We start from the raw sequence: 16,621 nt of genomic DNA, 5'->3' as shown, positions 1-16,621 counted from the left end.
GAAACCCTTCTTGTTACTCTTGACATCTCTCGCTAGCTGCAGCTCCAGGTGCGATTTGGCCCTCCTAATTTCATTCCTACATGCCCGAGCAATATTTTTATACTCTTCCCTGGTCATATGTCCAACCTTCCACTTCTTGTAAGCTTCTTTTTTATGCTTAAGATCTGCTAGGATTTCACCGTTAAGCCAAGCTGGTCGCCTGCCATATTTACTATTCTTTCGACACATCGGGATGGTTTGTCCCTGTAACCTCAACAGGGATTCTTTGAAATACAGCCAGCTCTCCTGGACTCCTTTCCCCTTCATGTTAGTCCCCCAGGGGATCCTACCCATCCGTTCCCTGAGGGAGTCGAAGTCTGCTTTCCTGAAGTCCAGGGTCTGTATCCTGCCTCTTACCTTTCTTCCCTGTGTCAGGATCCTGAACTCAACCAACTCATGGTCACTGCCTCCCAGATTCCCATCCACTTTTGCTTCCCCTACTAATTCTTCCTGGTTTGTGAGCAGCAGGTCAAGAAAAGCTCCCCCCCTAGTTGGCTCCTCTAGCACTTGCACCAGGAAATTGTCCCCTATGCTTTCCAAAAACTTCCTGGATTGTCTATGCACCGCTGTACTGCTCTCCCAGCAGATATCAGGAAAATTAAAGTCACCCATGAGAACCAGGGCATGCGATCTAGTAGCTTCCGTGAGCTGCCGGAAGAAAGCCTCATCCACCTCATCCCCCTGGTCCGGTGGTCTATAGCAGACTCCCACCACTACATCACTCCTGTTGCTCACACTTCTAAACTTAATCCAGAGACACTCAGGTTTTTCTGCAGTATTGTACCGGAGCTCTGAGCAGTCATACTGCTCCCTTACATACAGTGCTACTCCCCCACCTTTTCTGCCCTGCCTGTTCTTCCTGAACAGTTTATAACCATCCATGACAGTACTCCAGTCATGTGAGTTATCCCACCAAGTCTCTGTTATTCCAATCACGTCATAATTCCTTGACATCACCAGGACCTCCAGTTCTCCCTGCTTGTTTCCAAGGCTTTGTGCATTCGTATATAAGCACTTGAGATAACCTGCTGATCGCCCCTCATTCTCAGTATGAGGCAGGAGCCCTCCCCTCACAGACATTCCTGCCTGTGCTTCCTCCCGGTATCTCGCTTTCCCACTTACCTCAGGGCTTTGGTCTCTGTCCCCTGGTGAACCTAGTTTAAAGCCCTCCTCACTAGGTTAGCCAGCCTGCTCGCAAAGATGCTCTTCCCTCTCTTCGTAAGGTGGAGCCCGTCTCTGCCCAGCACTCCTCCTTCATGGAACACCATCCCATGGTCAAAGAATCCAAAGCCTTCTCTCCGACACCACCTGCGTAGCCATTCGTTGACTTCCACTATTCGACGGTCCCTACCCAGGCCTTTTCCTTCCACGGGGAGGATGGACGAGAACACCACTTGCACCTCAAACTCCTTTATCCTTCTTCCCAGAGCCACGTAGTCCGCAGTGATCCGCTCAAGGTCATTCTTGGCAGTATCATTGGTGCCCACATGGAGAAGCAGGAAGGGGTAGCGATCCGAGGGCTTGATGAGTCTCGGCAGTCTCTCCGACACATCGCGAATCTTAGCCCCCGGCAAGCAGCAGACTTCTCGGTTTTCCCGGTCAGGGCGGCAGATAGATGACTCAGTCCCCCGGAGTAGAGAGTCCCCGACCACCACCACCCGCCTCCTTCTCTTGGGAGTGGTGGTCATGGAACCCCCCATCTCAGGACAGCACATCTCATGCCTTCCAACCAGCGGAGTCTCCTTCTGCTTTCTCCCCCCAGACATATCATCTGGTCCACTCTCCGCAACGGTGCCTGTGGAGAGAACATGAAAGCGGTTAGTTACCTGTGTCCGCGTTGCTGGAACCCGGACATTCCCCCTTCTTCTGGAGGTCACATGTTGCCAATCTTCTTCACTGGCCTCTTGGCTCCGCTGTGCAACGTGTTCGAAATCTTTAGAGCTTTGTGCCCATAGAAGCATATCCTGACTTTTGTCCAGAAAATCCTCCGTTTCTCGTATGCAACGCAGGGTCGTTATCTGTTGCTCCAGACCTTCAATCTTCTCTTCCAGTATGGAGACCAGCTTGCACTTTGTACACACAAAGTCGCTTCTGTCCTGTGGAAGAAAGACAAACATGGCACATCCAGTGCAGGTCACAATAGCTGAACCCCTCCCTTCCATACCACCTTCTTACTATGAGCTTCCTCAGAGAATTAGCAATCATAGAGACCATTGCCTGAAAAGAAACAGAACAGTGCAGGAACATTAGGGTAGTTACAGATAATGTGGTTTAAACTATTTTCAGAATATTTAGCAGCAGTATAAACAGAAAGCAAGCTGGTGCATGGAGTGAGTATGCAGAGATATGGTTATAATTATAATTGATAAGGCCATTGCAATGCCACAGTTGAAAATCATGTACAATTCTTTTAGACCTATGTTTGTGTTGTTGACGTACATATCAAGATCTGCCATTCATTATAGAAAAATGGAGTAAGAGTCAAATTATTCATAAATAAAAAGCTCCCATCATAGAGAACTGTAGCCAATGTTTAGAAAAGTGGGAGGCCAAAGTTGAGTTTAGGAGCCTAACAGTTTCCATTCTTGTTTTGATCTGTATTTGTATTTCTGCCACAATGTGTTATAGAGAATGTTGAAATCATGCTGTTGTAGTTTGATTTATACAAAAAATCAGGAAGACTGTATAGCTTTGTCCTCTTCAGCTTGTGAATGTGAGCCTAAACTAGTAAATGCTAGAAGTACATTGTATACTGTCCTAGAGTGAAATAGAGTGACTGATAGAAACCTGAGATGTTTTAGTCATTAATCTAATAAGAAACTATAGGGATTGAGTGCAAGAGGAGACTAGTGTGGAAAATAAACAATTCAGGAAGGATTTCTGTAAATACAAAATATTGTTTGGAGATATAGTGAGAGAATTTGTGAGTACCAGTGAAGTAGGTTGTGGCCTGGGAATCTATTAAAGGTGTCGCAGAACAGCTCCAGGTAAAGCAATCTGTAGCATCAAGGTGTTGCATTGCAGCAATGCTCCTAGCCTAGGTCATAGCATGATGGTGTTAACATCCTGACAAGACGATAGTAAGAGGCAATTCTGGAAGAGCCTATTCTTCAGACTCCATGCAGTTGGACATCTGGGGACGCATTCATCCAGATGAGTTCTATGCTAAAGGTATCCTATTCCTGGAGCCAGACAGAAGGAAACATGCCTCACTTCTGTTCTTTTCCTGCCACCTTTGCTCCAATCCCTAGAGCATGAGCTCAATTGAACGGCCGTTTCATAGACACATGTCAGCTCAGTTTTGGGACCTTGTCCTACTGGATCCTGAAGTCAATGGCAAGACTCACATTGACTTCAGTGAGTGAGAATCAGAGCATTGGCATTGTTTTGGAGTTCAGTAAATGTTATGGCTGACAACTGAATGCCAACCTTCGATTCTTCTAGTTGCCTGGTCCTAAAGTACAGATTGCATTTACCTGCAGTTATAAACGAAGGGATATAAATGGGTCATATTTTTCCCATAGCTTTTAATATTCATTTGCCACTTTTGAAGCTGGTAACTTTCCCCCTCTGATATAAAATTATTTTGGTGCTTGACTACGCAGTCAATTGTGTACAGTGAAATTGGCATTTCTTGGTCACATCCCACTCGTCAGGCATTGAGGAAAATTTTCCCTTGTCTATGTTTGCCACTTGATGAGGATAACTATGATTAGATGGTATCAAGGGAAGGAAGGCAGTGTTGCCACATATTTACAAACATCTGCATATTCCACTGAGGGAACGTTCAGCTACTTCTGGAAGAAGTTCTGTGCAGCCATCACGCGCTCTCAGGCTTGGATACCTAATCTCTTAAGCTTTGACTGAGCTACAAACTTTGATTGTACTTCTGACCCAGACTGCAGCTTTGTGTAAGATATTGTAATAAGGTCAGAACTTCATCATCCTTTAGCAGAAATCAGATTTTAGATTAATTTTTCTGAACCACATTACCTATAGTTTTCTCTCAAATGCATTTAACAGCCATTTTAAACTTGTAATGTAACTGAAGAGTTTGAATACTGTATATTTCTCCTACAAGGGCTAGTTGAAATAAAGTAAGTTGTTCAGTCTGGTGCATAGGGAATTTGATAACAGCAATGAGAGCTGCAGGGCATATTTTCTGTGCTGAAAATGTCTGATGAAAGGGGTCATCTTCAGTAAATGGATTTATTTTGATATAATCCTGGTGTGGTCGATTTCTGTTATCAGATACGCCACATCTCATGGATACTAATCACATAAGGCTGATCTCTCTTTGCCAAAGTCTAGTTATACCATTATATTCAAAATTAGCTAACCAACAGCAGAAAGGTGTAAATGGGCTCTCATCCTGCTTTGATGTTGGTTTGCTAGTGAGAAGAATATTATTCAAACATTTAATATTTTTGTCAAATTTTCAATGGTAAAAGTTACTCTCCTAATGATCAAATCAGCATAAAAGCAGAATGGAAATAGATTTTCACTCTGATACTGAATTAACATCACAAATATATTTTTTGCCCAAATGGTACTCTGAAACTATGATCATTTTAAATAAAATTATGATAATTAAACTTTATATGCCATATGTACCGCACATGATGAAAAATATGTTTTTGTCATGTGAACCTCCAGAACACTGCAACAAACAAAATTGCAAATCTCTTTTGAGGAAACTAGCCAGTCTTAACTTGCAACATAAATCCTCATAATTCATAATCAGAACTGGTTGGACATAGAAATTCCCACATTTTGGAAAAAGTTAGTTTCTAATTTGCTAAGAATCCAGAATAATTGAAAAAAGAATTAAACATTTTCACAACTAATGAGAAAGGAAAAAAGAAGTGGGTAGTACTGTGTTTTTCACGTTTTGAACTTAATGTTGAGATGTTTTACATGAGAATGGACTATATTTGACTGGGTTTTGGTAATAGATACAATAGCCTCTAATTCTGGTCGTAATGAAAACTCTTAACTATTCTAAAAGGTGATTGAAAATCAAGACTCTTTTCATGCCTTTTTGACCTCTTAGGAAATATAAGAAACTTATGAATATACATTTAATTCCTAATGGGGAAAGGGGAATAGATGCAGTCATTGGTGATTAGAGAAATGTTAGGGACTACTGGCTGGAATCCGCTCTCACTGAATGTGCTGAAAACAGTCTGCACAGTTTGAATTCTTTAGTTGTTTGTTTCTAGTTATAATTGTGATCAGCAGCTTTCACGCTGACTAACACAGCAATTGGGTGATTAGTGATTACCAGTCACAAGTGCACGAATGTATCAGATGCAACATTCCTAAGATTGAAGGAAGTGTTAGAAAATAGAGGGGGTCAGAATTTGCCGACTTGTTGAAATTCAAACTTTTAGCAGATTTCAGTTTAGTTTTTAGTTTCAGATTTAGTTTGATTTCAACAAGCTTCCAGTGGTTCCCTGTCTGGTTTTCTGCCAGCTCACCTACCTAGCTCCTCGGCAGACTGGGCTTCCAGTGTCCATGGTTCCAGCGTATCCTGCCACGTGTAGTACATTGGAGTTGGGGACCGAAGCGCTTCCAGACGCCTGTGCCAACTGGCTTCCAGGGCTGGCCAATGTCCAGAACAGCAAGCTGCCTGACACCACTTCTTGGTGTTTCAAAAATAAGTACTATGTGATTTTAGTTCCATGAAAATGTGAGTTTTTGGCTTATTGTCTCAATTTGAGGTGGAAAAACTTCTGAAAGCTCAAATTTTCACAGAACTGAAATTAATTTCCCTGGCCAGCTCGAGTAGCAAACAAGCAATTGAACAGACTGAAGTAATAAAAAAAAATCATTTTTCTAAAGTGAAATGTAAACTTTGTCAAGAATGATTAATAAGCGGGGGGGGGGAGGGAAGAACCATGCTTGTCTCAAAAAGTACAGATTCTTCAAGTTCCAATGTACTATTGAATGAAACTTCGAAACAGGACATGGATGAATTTCATATCACTGCAAGTGAAACACTTTTGACACCATCACTGTCATCATCACTGAATTTACATTACTTAATTTACAATTACATCCCTGTTTCAGCTGTTCAGAAAAAAAAATTGCTATAAGCTTTGTTCAGAAGCAGCACGTTGTCGTTTTCAACACTCTCCCGAAAAGCAGCTAACTTTTTCTTGAAACATATGTGTGAAGGCTGAGTCTATAGCTAATGTCTGACCCAAACTGAGGAAACCCACTCATACATTGGCTCTAGCCAATTACCATCCTGTGTGAAACCTCTCATACTTGAGCAAGGTGGTAGAGAAGCTAGCCAAATTCCAACTACAAGCAAATTGAATCTAACATTAGAGATCCATCACAATCTGGATGTCAGGCCACGACATGGAACTGAAACTGCTTTAGTTGCATTGAAAGAAGACAGACACCCATCCTCCTCCTCCTGAACTTCTCTGTACTATGAGATATTGCTGTCTCCCAGGAGAGAGATGGCAGGGGGCCCAGGGCAATGTACTAAAGTGATTTGAGTCCATTTGTGTTTAGCTATATTGAATTTCCTTTGTTGATTTCAGACCAATTCTCTAATTTGTCAAGGTCATTTTGAATTGTAATCCTGTCATCCAAAGTGCTTGCAACCCCTTGTTGGTGACATCTGTAAATTTTATAAACATACTCTCCACTGCATTATCAAAGTCATTGATGAAAATATTGAATAGGACCAGACCCAGGACTAACCTCTGAGACACCACACTAGATATGTCTTGTGTTTGATAGTGAACCAGTTATAACTCTTTGACTACAGTATTTCAACCAGTTTTGCACCCACCCGATGATGACTTCATCTAGGTTACATTTCTCTAGGTTGCTTATGAGAATATCATGTTGGACAAAAATCAAGATATAACATGTCTAATGCTTTTCCCTATCCATTAGCCCAGTAACCCTGTCAAAGGAGGAAATTAGGCTGGTTTGGCATGATTTGTTCTTGACAAATCCACGGTGGCTATTCCTTATAACACTATTATCTTCTTGGTGCTTACAAATTGATTTTTTTAAAATAATTTGTTCCAGTATCTTTCCAGGTATCAAAGTTAGGCTGACTGGTCTCTAATTCCCTGGGTCCTCTTTGTTCCCCCTTTTTAAAGATTAGTACTATGTTTGCCCTTCCCTAGTCCTCTGGGATCTCACCTGTTCTCCATGAGTTCCCAAAAATAATTAACCATTCAGAGATTGCTTCAGCGGGTTCGTTAAGTACCCTAGGGTGAATTTAATCAGGCCTTGCCAACTTGATTGCATCTAATTTTATCTAAATTCTTTAATCTGTTCTTTCCCTATTTTGGCTTGCATTTTTTCCCCCTTGTTGTTTAATATTAAATTGTGTTGAGTATGTGATCCGCCATTAACCTTTTCAGTGAAGACTGAAGCAAAATAGGGATTAAACACCTCAGCCTTCTTGATGTTGTCAGTTAACTCTCATTCCTCACTAAGTAGAGGAGCTACTTTCGGTCATCTTTCTCTTGCTCCTAATATATTTAAAGAACTTCTTTTTAGTGCCTTTTATGTCCCTTACTACATGCAGCCCATTTTGTGCCTTAACCTTTCTGACTTTGAACATGCTTGTGCTATTCTTTTGTACTCCTTAGCAATGTGTCCATATTTCCACTTTTTGTAGGATTCCTTTTTGATTTTCAGTCAAAGTGCTCCTGAAGGAGAAATATTGGCATCTTACTATTCCCCCTTTTCTCAGCATTGGAATAGCTTTCTGTGCCTTTAATGTTGTCTCTTTGCCAGATCGCCTGAACTCCTCTTTCCCTTAGATTTTCTTCCCACAGGATATTACCTACCAGGTCTCTGAATTTCTTAAAGTCTGCTTTTTTAAGGCCATTGTCCTTTTTCTGCTGTTCTCAGTCCTTTCTTTCCTTAGAATCATGAAATATATCATTTCTAGATTACTTTCATCCAAATTGCCTTCCACCTTCAGATTCGCAATTAATTCCTTCCTGTTGGTCAGAATCAGGTTTAAAATGTCTGTCACGATTTACTTCCTCCACCTTCTGAAACAAATGTTGTTGTCCCCTGTACATTCCAATAATTTATTGGAAATTTTGTGTGTTGCCATATTACTTTTCTAACGGATGTCTGGGTAAAGTACCCCAGTACTGCCAGGTGTTTTGTTTTGGGTGTGTGTTGTCTGTTCTAGAAATGCCTCATCCACCTCCTCTTCCTGATTTGGTGGTCTACAGTAGGCCACTACTAGTATGTCATCCTTGATTTTTTTCCCCTTTTATCTTTACCCAGAGAATTTCAGCTGCCTCAGAACAAGGTAATGTATAATGCAATACCTTCTCCCCTTATTTTCCTGCCTGGACTCCTTGAACAAGCTTAGACCACTCTTAAGCAGTATTCCAGTCATGAGATCCATCCTGTACATATACACAGAGATTATACTATATAATCATTACATAAATAATTTAGTTGTTTACAGGTACAGTGATGGTGGGTTATGTAATTATAAGATACAGTCAGTACTGTTTGTTTGTATATGGTATCTTTCATACAGAATATCAAAATGGGGACTTACCCTCCTCTCTCAACATATAAATGTATACGTAGGTTTTTAAAAAACGCTAATAGGGAGAAAAATTAAAATTAGATTATTGTAGAGATAAAGAAATATCAATATCTAGGAATATTGTCTTAATATAGAAGAAAATCTGATCGTAAAATTTCACTACCTGATCTGTTCATTCTGTATAGCTTCAGTATTGTCGGCAGGAGTGCAGTACCTGCCTTATTCTCCCAATATCTATATTATGCATTTTTATTAATACAGCAAGATAAAAATGCTCTTGAGGACACTCAAGTATTATAGGAAATGCTAAGAACATGACAAATGCAGAATTGTACACACAGGGGTAACACTAACTTCTGATGATTTCAACACATTGCATTGAGAATGAGATTACATATGATAAATCTTATTTCAAAACTTCTCACTCTCTTATTTTCCTGTACATTGTTTTGTTTTATTTTATTTTATTTGGTGTTCAAGTATTGCTATGCATTTGTTTTTATGATTTTGTTTGTGGAATCTTTGGGCATTCCAACCGTGTAATCATTGCCTTTGGCTGCGATTCTGTTTATAAGGTTAGACTTTACTTCCTCTCTACAATGTTTTATCTGTTTTTTAAAGTACTTTCTTCTGAAGAAGAGAAACTGGATATTTGTCTGTTTCTGGTGGTTTTGTACTAAAGAGGTGGTATTAGCTGTGCTTATTAGTAAATTTAGTTCGGTTTTATTAAAAAAACAAGACAAACATGACAAATTACATGATTTGTTCTAAGAATTTTTGAATAGAAGGCATATTTCTTCTTTCACTACTGGGTCAACTGATTCTATACAGATGAGTTTGGGCCCTGAGTGCTCAACACTTGACTCTTCTCTTATGTATCTCTGGGGAGTACAGTGGGTTTCTTAGAGTAGCAATATAATTGCCATCTCTTTAATATCATAATGACAAACCATTAGGTAGATCGGTGCACTGGATCAGACTCAATATGTCCCCTATACGGTGGCATATAATAAGCTACAATGCATTCTCAAATGCTGTGGAGCACAAAACAGTTATTACAGTAGAACCTAAGAGTTACAAACACCTTGGGAACAGAGAGTGTTCAGAACTCTGAAATGTTTGTAATTCTGAACAAAACTTTACGGTGGTTGTTTCAAAAGTTTACAGCTGAACATTGACTTAATACAGCTTTGAAATGTTACTATGCAGAAGAAAAATGCTGCTTTTAACCATGTTAATTTAAATGAAACAAGCACAGAAACAGTTTCCTTACCTTGTCAATTTTTTAAAACTTTCCCTTTATTTTTTTTTTAGTTTACATTTAACACAATACTGTATTGTATTTGGGTGATTTGGTGGGTTGTTTTTTTTGTTTTTGTTTTGGTCTTTGCTGCTGCCTGATTCTGGTTCCAAATTGGATGTGTGGTTGACAGTCAGTTTGTAATTCTAGTCTTCATAACTCTGAGCTTCTACTGTAATGCTAAAATACTATTTCTTTGAATCCTTTGGTTGTCATGTTCCTGAGGAAGTTCATGCCCCACTCCTGAAATATCTTAATTTTGTCAGACCTCAGGGCACAAATAGAGCCTTTAAAGTGTTTTAATGACAGAAACTCCTTGGGTGCAAATTCTCATCCCATCTCTGTCCCTTTTTGAGAAGAAAAACAGTTGGAGCAGCATAAAGCATTCCTAAAAGCCTCAGATCTGGCCAGGGAAGGATTCCCCTGGTTCAGGCACTGTGGAAAACAGCCATAAGTCTGCCTCTTGAAGACTCCCTTGCAAGCCCTGATATGGGGGTGAGAGGATGGGGAGTGAGGCTGGGAAAAGAAGGGGGATTTTGGATGTAGGGCTGCAGTATGCTATGCTGTTGACCCTCAGGCAGCCCTGGGAAGCTGCCATAATATAGAGAGAGCGCTCCCCCCGCCCACAAACACACCCTTCTCCTGTGAAGTCTGTACTGCTCCTCTCAGAGTTGTAGCAAAGCATCTCTCTCTCTGCAAACTACTGTTTTTTGGATGAATTTACAAAATCCTATTATTCCCATCCTGGCCCTGAACTCTGTACAATCCTGTTGCCATAATGCTCCCTTTTGTCTCATCCTTCTTGTCTCAAACTGGGGTTCTCTTTCACACTGGGCCCCTGACTTGTAGAAGAGCTGTCTTTTTCCTGGGCACCTGTTCTTAAAATCTTCTTTCACTTAGCATCCTGTTACTAGTTTTCTACAACTCCAGCCTGCCCCAGCTCCTGTGCCTTGTCCTGTAGACATTTGAATTATATTAATCCAGATTAGATTGTAAACCACTGAAGGGAAGGATCAGGTGTTTTTACAATGTCATAAAGTGCATTCGTACAGTGCTATGTCAGAAATAAATAGGAATACTAAAAGATACTGGCTTATTTCGCTTTGTGGTTTTTAAAGCCGCCTTTTCTCACTGAAGGGTTTAGCCAAAGAACAGTCCTTGTTCTGTCATGTTAGCGCTCTTATATTTTTGTGACCTTAAAGGGAATAAATTTAAACTCCGCTGTTTCGGCACGGCTCACTATTCTCTATAACCCACTATCTCCACCTCACCCAAGTAGAATGTTCCTTATGCCTTTGTATTCAGAGAAATGGCACAATCTTCTATTCTTCCTCTAGCATGTAATGTAGCCCTAGGGAGTCACCCTAGAAAATGGATTTTCACAGTATAATTTCAGCCAGTCACTGCATACTGTAGCAATACCTGAAATTCTCCTCTTTTTGCACTTCATTTTTCTGCTTTTAAAAAAGCCATGATTAATATTAATCTTTTTATTTCCTTGATAAAAAATATTTTCCTTGATCTCCGTCTTGGTAATACATTATTCAGTGTTCTTTCTTAACAACCTTTGGTTGTTCCATTACTCACTATCATTATTACAACACTGAAGGCCTCATTCATCAGTATTTGGCTTGCACAGGCAAAGCTTAATACCTAACTAATTTTGCCATTCATCAGGACAGCTGTGTGGATGACTAGTTCTAACCAGAACATTTAAAATACAGTATTTTGCTAGTAGATTAACATCTAGGAGAGGTTTGGGAACGCTATTATTTTTATTAATGTAGATTGTACATAATTTTGCTCTGTTCATCACCACAGAGGAGTGTAGTGGTCAGGTGAATATGTTGATTTTACATGGGATGAGTTTTTGATTAAAATGGCCTTTCCTACTCCTGATGCTTTTATTTCTGATTTTGAAAAGTTACTACTTTTGGTGCCAATTCCACCACCAGGAAGAGGAGACCTCATCTCAATCTTACATCTACTAACGTAAGAAAAGACAGATACAGAAATGCAGGTTCAGATGGTTGTAAAACTAAATCAAACACTTTTGAGCACTGGAGTCTTGAAATGGGATTCTATTTAAAAGATATTGTCTGGAACATTACCTTGTGCTCCGTCAATGCTAGTGTATTCTGGTGTGAAATGGACGTAAAATAACTCCACTAGAATGCATGAGTGGAATTTTGTTTCACATTGGTCACATTATATGTTTGTTCTACAAAAAGCAGAGTGGAGGGCAAGATAGTATATGTGGCCAGTGTTTGAAGTGAGGTGTGTTTGCACCTTATGCATTATTTGAAAACTGGTGATTCTTACGGAAAGATTGTGATCTTACCTTGTAACCAGATCCACACAGGCAGACAGACATGTATGCAAAGCCCCAAGGCTACACATTGCTAGCTTAACTCCTCAGCTTGTGGTTTTATCATGGTCAAGAATTAAATGAGTTATTTTCTAAATAAGTACGTGTCGCGCAAGTTGAAGTTCCTAGAGCATTTTTAACATGTTCATGTCATTTTTTCCCCCCAAAAACTGTTTTTCATTCGTGAGTTTGTTGGGCTGTCCAGTTCTCTAGTCTCCTCAGCCTTCAATCATCTGTTCTTCTTGGTAGTGTATAACTTCACATTCATTAACGGGATCATAAAAACTAAAGAAACTGGTCCGTTCTAAGTACAATTTGGCTTGCTTAGCTAGTCAAACGTTGAGATTTTTCACACACTCTCCGTGCAGACCTATACAATGGAGGTGCAGAGGTCACCACTAAAAGGCAAGTAGTATTCACTTTAAAAAAAAATAAAATAAAATCTGTGCAAGGGTTTGAAACTAGCCTTGGGTGAAGCCCCACCCTTATAGATAGGAGTTGGGAAGTGAAGCAGAGCTGGTCATGTGTAGGCTATAACACACATCCTATCTATCCAGAATGGGGACACAATGCTATTCCTTTGAAAAGCATCCCTGATTGGTATGTGCTACAGACTGCAGCATACATGCTAGCTTCACTGGAAACATGGCCATCCCCCCTAGGCTCCATACCATGAAGGCCATGACGGGCTGGCTGGCAGAGAAGCTGGTCCACTTCTGATGGGATTCCTGCCCAGTTGCTATAGAAGGTGGTGAAAATTGAAGCTTTCCCATATACTCTTCTCCTCTCTTGTATACCCATGTAGTGCATTAAACACCACCCTAAGGGCTTGTCTACTTGAGGACATCCAGGAAAATGAATCCAAATTAACTAAAGATGTGGGTTTGAAGAGGATTAGTTAAACTGCATTAAATCCCTGTGTGGATGCTGTTTGTTCAGAACTTAAGTGGCCTTAATTTGGGTTAGTTTAATTCACTGTAGAACTGAATTAAGTTAAACTGAATTAAAGCCACTTCGGGTATGTCTACATAGCAATTAGATACTTGCAGCTGGTTTGTGCCAGCTGGCTCAAGCTCGGACTGTGGGGCTGTTTCAGTGCTGTGTAGACATCTGGGCTGGAACCCAGGGTTTAGTACCCTGCAAGGTGGGAAGGTCCCAGAGGTCAGGCTGCAGCCCTAGCCTGGAAGTCTACACAGCAATGAAACAGCCCCGCAAACCTGAGTCAGCTGGCACAGGTCAGCTGTAGGTGTCTGCTTTGTAGAACTACCCTTTAATTCTGAATGAGGTTGTTCACATGGGTTTCATGTGGTTTAATTTATCTACTTCAATTTCACACCTTTAGTTAATTTGGATTAATTTTCCTAGATATCCCCATGTAGGCGAGCCCTTGGAGCATGTAGACCAGGATTTTCAAATGGATTTGGGAATTGAACTTCCTAAGGCCCCCTCTGAAAATCAGAGCCGTATGCTACTGTGTAATCTGGCTGCTGCTTTTCAGATGGGGAACAAAAACTGCAGTTGAATTCTATCCTTTGGTTTGTTGGATGGGAGAGTCTTTAGCTGGGGACTGTAACAGACTTGCCCTTGCGCTGGAGAGCCTGGGGCTAAGCCAGCCCTGATTACAAGATGAGTCCCACCTGAGAGGAATCAGGTGATTCCCAATACAAAAGGCAGTAGGGAGCTGCCAATAGAGGTATAGCTGAGACTGCCAGAGGTAGGAAACCTGGCAGTAAACTGGGGAGATAGTCAGGAAACAGGCACCTGAGAATCCGTAGAAAGCTTGAAGAAGCAGCTGTAAGGAGCAAGACTGGCTTCTACACAGCCATTGAACTGTGACCCAGCTTTTGGGGAGGAAAGAGGACTGGAATCTCCTCTCCCTCGTCCCCCAGTAAGTGGGGAGAGACACTGAACTGGGGTTGGGCCCTGGAGGGCTAGTGTGTCCCTGAGGACTTACTAATTTGGACCCAGGTGGGGAATGTTTTAACTTTCCTTTGGACTATGGGGAATTTAGGGAGTCATGTGAAGGAGAAAAGAGGGGTGGGATTCTTCCAACCTGGACACCTGCAGAGGTGCCTCATGGCCAGTGCTACAGGGACCTTGTTCTGAGGTAGGAGGAAATGAAGGGAAGCAATTAGACCTTGCCCCATTGTGTGAGCAGAGCTAGAGGGTATTGCTAAGTATAGAACACTTTTTTCTCCCTAGTGTGTTTACAGATGCTTTAATCAGAAATAACAGAATAGTTCCTGCTGATAAGAGCAATGCCAAACATTGTGGTGTGTTCAGGTTAAACAGCTGTATGGTGAATTATATAGACTTCATTCTTATAATAGATCCAAAGAAAAAAGAGAGAAACAGATGCGAAAACATCATGGAGTGGCAGAGAAAGCAGGAGACTGCTCACAGAGTTGCTTTCATTCATTATGCATTATTACTCTGAAATGGTGGAGAATGCAGAGTTGTTTTGAGTAGAAATGTCATGTTCCACATAATCAAACCCTTTTGGGGGGGAGTGCCAAAAATATATTTGAAGGGAACAGTTTTGCAGGATAAAAGGCAAAACTGTGCAATGTAGAAAAGTCATGAAAGAATCTGAGTTTAGCCTTAATTTTTTGTTGAGCACTTATTTTCTTTCCTTAAATACAAAAAGAAAAGGAGGACTTGTGGCACCTTAGAGACTAACCAATTTATTTGAGCATAAGCTTTCGTGAGCTACAGCTCACTTCATCGGATGCATTCAGTGGAAAATACAGTGTGTCTCACACCAATTGTCTACATTTTTGAATGTCTTAGGAAACAAGTTTATATTTGCCATTGTAAAGCTACAGGGAAGGGGGTATTTGGGGGTAGTTTGTTTTGTTTTTTTTAAGTGAAGGCACTGAGAAAAATGTTCATTGTTTATCTTTATTTTTCTACTTAAAATGCTTTGTACATATTTATAATTAAAATTGGTAAGGGTTTCCTGAATTCCCTAAGTAGCAAGCAGGTGGATATTTACTACTCTAAAATGACAAATTGTGACCAGTTTAAGAGTTCTCTCATGAAAGGAGAATTGTTTCTGCAGTATATAACCATGTTAGCCCTGAGCAATTATAGGATCAGTCTTAATTATTTTGCACATATGTGCTTAGTGGTCTGTTTTACAACATCTTATGTTGTATCTTTATAAGCTTACTTGTACTTACCTATAGTGATGTCAGAGGAGTGCCACATGAGGACTTGAGACTATTTAGGACCATGAAGTGAAGCTGAACATGTTAAGATCTCAAGGGACAGCCCTCTGACAACACTTTAGGTAAGAAGAAGTAACCTTACAAAAATGAGACACCTCTGCTTTTTGCTTTGTTAGATTATCATTTTTAAAAACCTTTGACCTGCTTCCCCATTGCCAAGAGCCAGAGGCATGGGATGTCAGTGGTTAAGAAATCACATTCAGATCTCAGCCATGGTGACTCTCAGGCTGTTCATCCTTATGAGGTTGACTTCTAGTCAACTTACAGTGTGAGGGTCCTTTAACACAAGTTTCTATCAGATCTGCATAGACATTAAAGATGCTCTGGTGCTTCTTGTTCAATGCCTCTCCTCCCCTTAATGTCAGGCAATGGCTCTGGAAACCTGGCTTTGCTTCCATTTAAAAAAAAAAAACACACACACACAGACAAAGCCCTGGATGGATGGATTTTGCTCTTGGCGTCAGTGGAAGCGGGGATCCACATCGCTGTTGCTCTTCCAACCTGGACAAGTATTTTGGGATCAGTCATGGCCCTGTCTGTCCACAACTTGCTTCTGAAGGCTCACTTAGGGGTAATGGACTGCCCCAGGTGGCTACTTAAAGTTGAATGGGTAAAGGAGCACCTGGACCTAATAGAACGGTAACCTGAGCTTAGTTAGGGAATGCATGTCCGAGGACACAGGAAGCTCCTGAGAAGAGGTGCTGCTGAGAGCTGATCAGGAGAGTTCACTGTACCAGGGACCCTGGAGGGTGTGCTCCTGGGGATGGGGAATCCTCTGGAGAGCCCACCAGAGCAGGGAGCCAAGGAGATGCTCCTAGGGATAGGAGGTTCCTGAAGAGAGAGCTGCAGAGGCTGGTATCCAGGAAGGCCTGGTCTCCAGAAAGGGATTTTGCAAACAGTGGGAGGAAGCCCAGCCTGCTGGGGAGTATGTGCCATCCCAGGGAAAAGCTGCAGTTGACAGATCTCCATGGACCGTGGCTCTGAAGAAGGAGTCTACCCAGGTAGCGGCAAGAGACCTGGCTCTGGGTGAAGAGACCCAAGTTGAGAGTAGACTCAGATGGGAACAGGTAATCTAGGATTTACTCTTAACCCCAGCATTTTAGCTGGGAGACTGGTCTGCTTATGCT

General features: G+C 41.2%; 1 protein-coding gene across 22 annotated transcripts in view; it reads left to right on the top strand.

Moving 5' to 3' along the window:
* FHIT (fragile histidine triad diadenosine triphosphatase) overlaps positions 1-16,621 on the top strand; it is a 1,095,777-nt gene that overhangs the window by 432,224 nt on the left and 646,932 nt on the right. The window contains exon 4 of one of the 22 annotated variants that reach the window (XM_073350945.1): positions 8,323-8,347. The exons of the other annotated variants lie outside the window; for them this stretch is intronic. The gene's annotated coding sequence lies outside the window, so the exon portion shown is untranslated. The remainder of the gene's footprint in view (positions 1-8,322; positions 8,348-16,621) is intronic. 22 annotated transcript variants of the gene reach the window in all.

Source organism: Lepidochelys kempii, chromosome 7, assembly GCF_965140265.1.
Source record: "Lepidochelys kempii isolate rLepKem1 chromosome 7, rLepKem1.hap2, whole genome shotgun sequence".
Lineage (NCBI taxonomy): Eukaryota > Metazoa > Chordata > Testudines > Cheloniidae > Lepidochelys > Lepidochelys kempii.
Note: the sequence above shows the minus strand (reverse complement) of the source record. Positions and strands in the feature narration are given on the sequence as shown.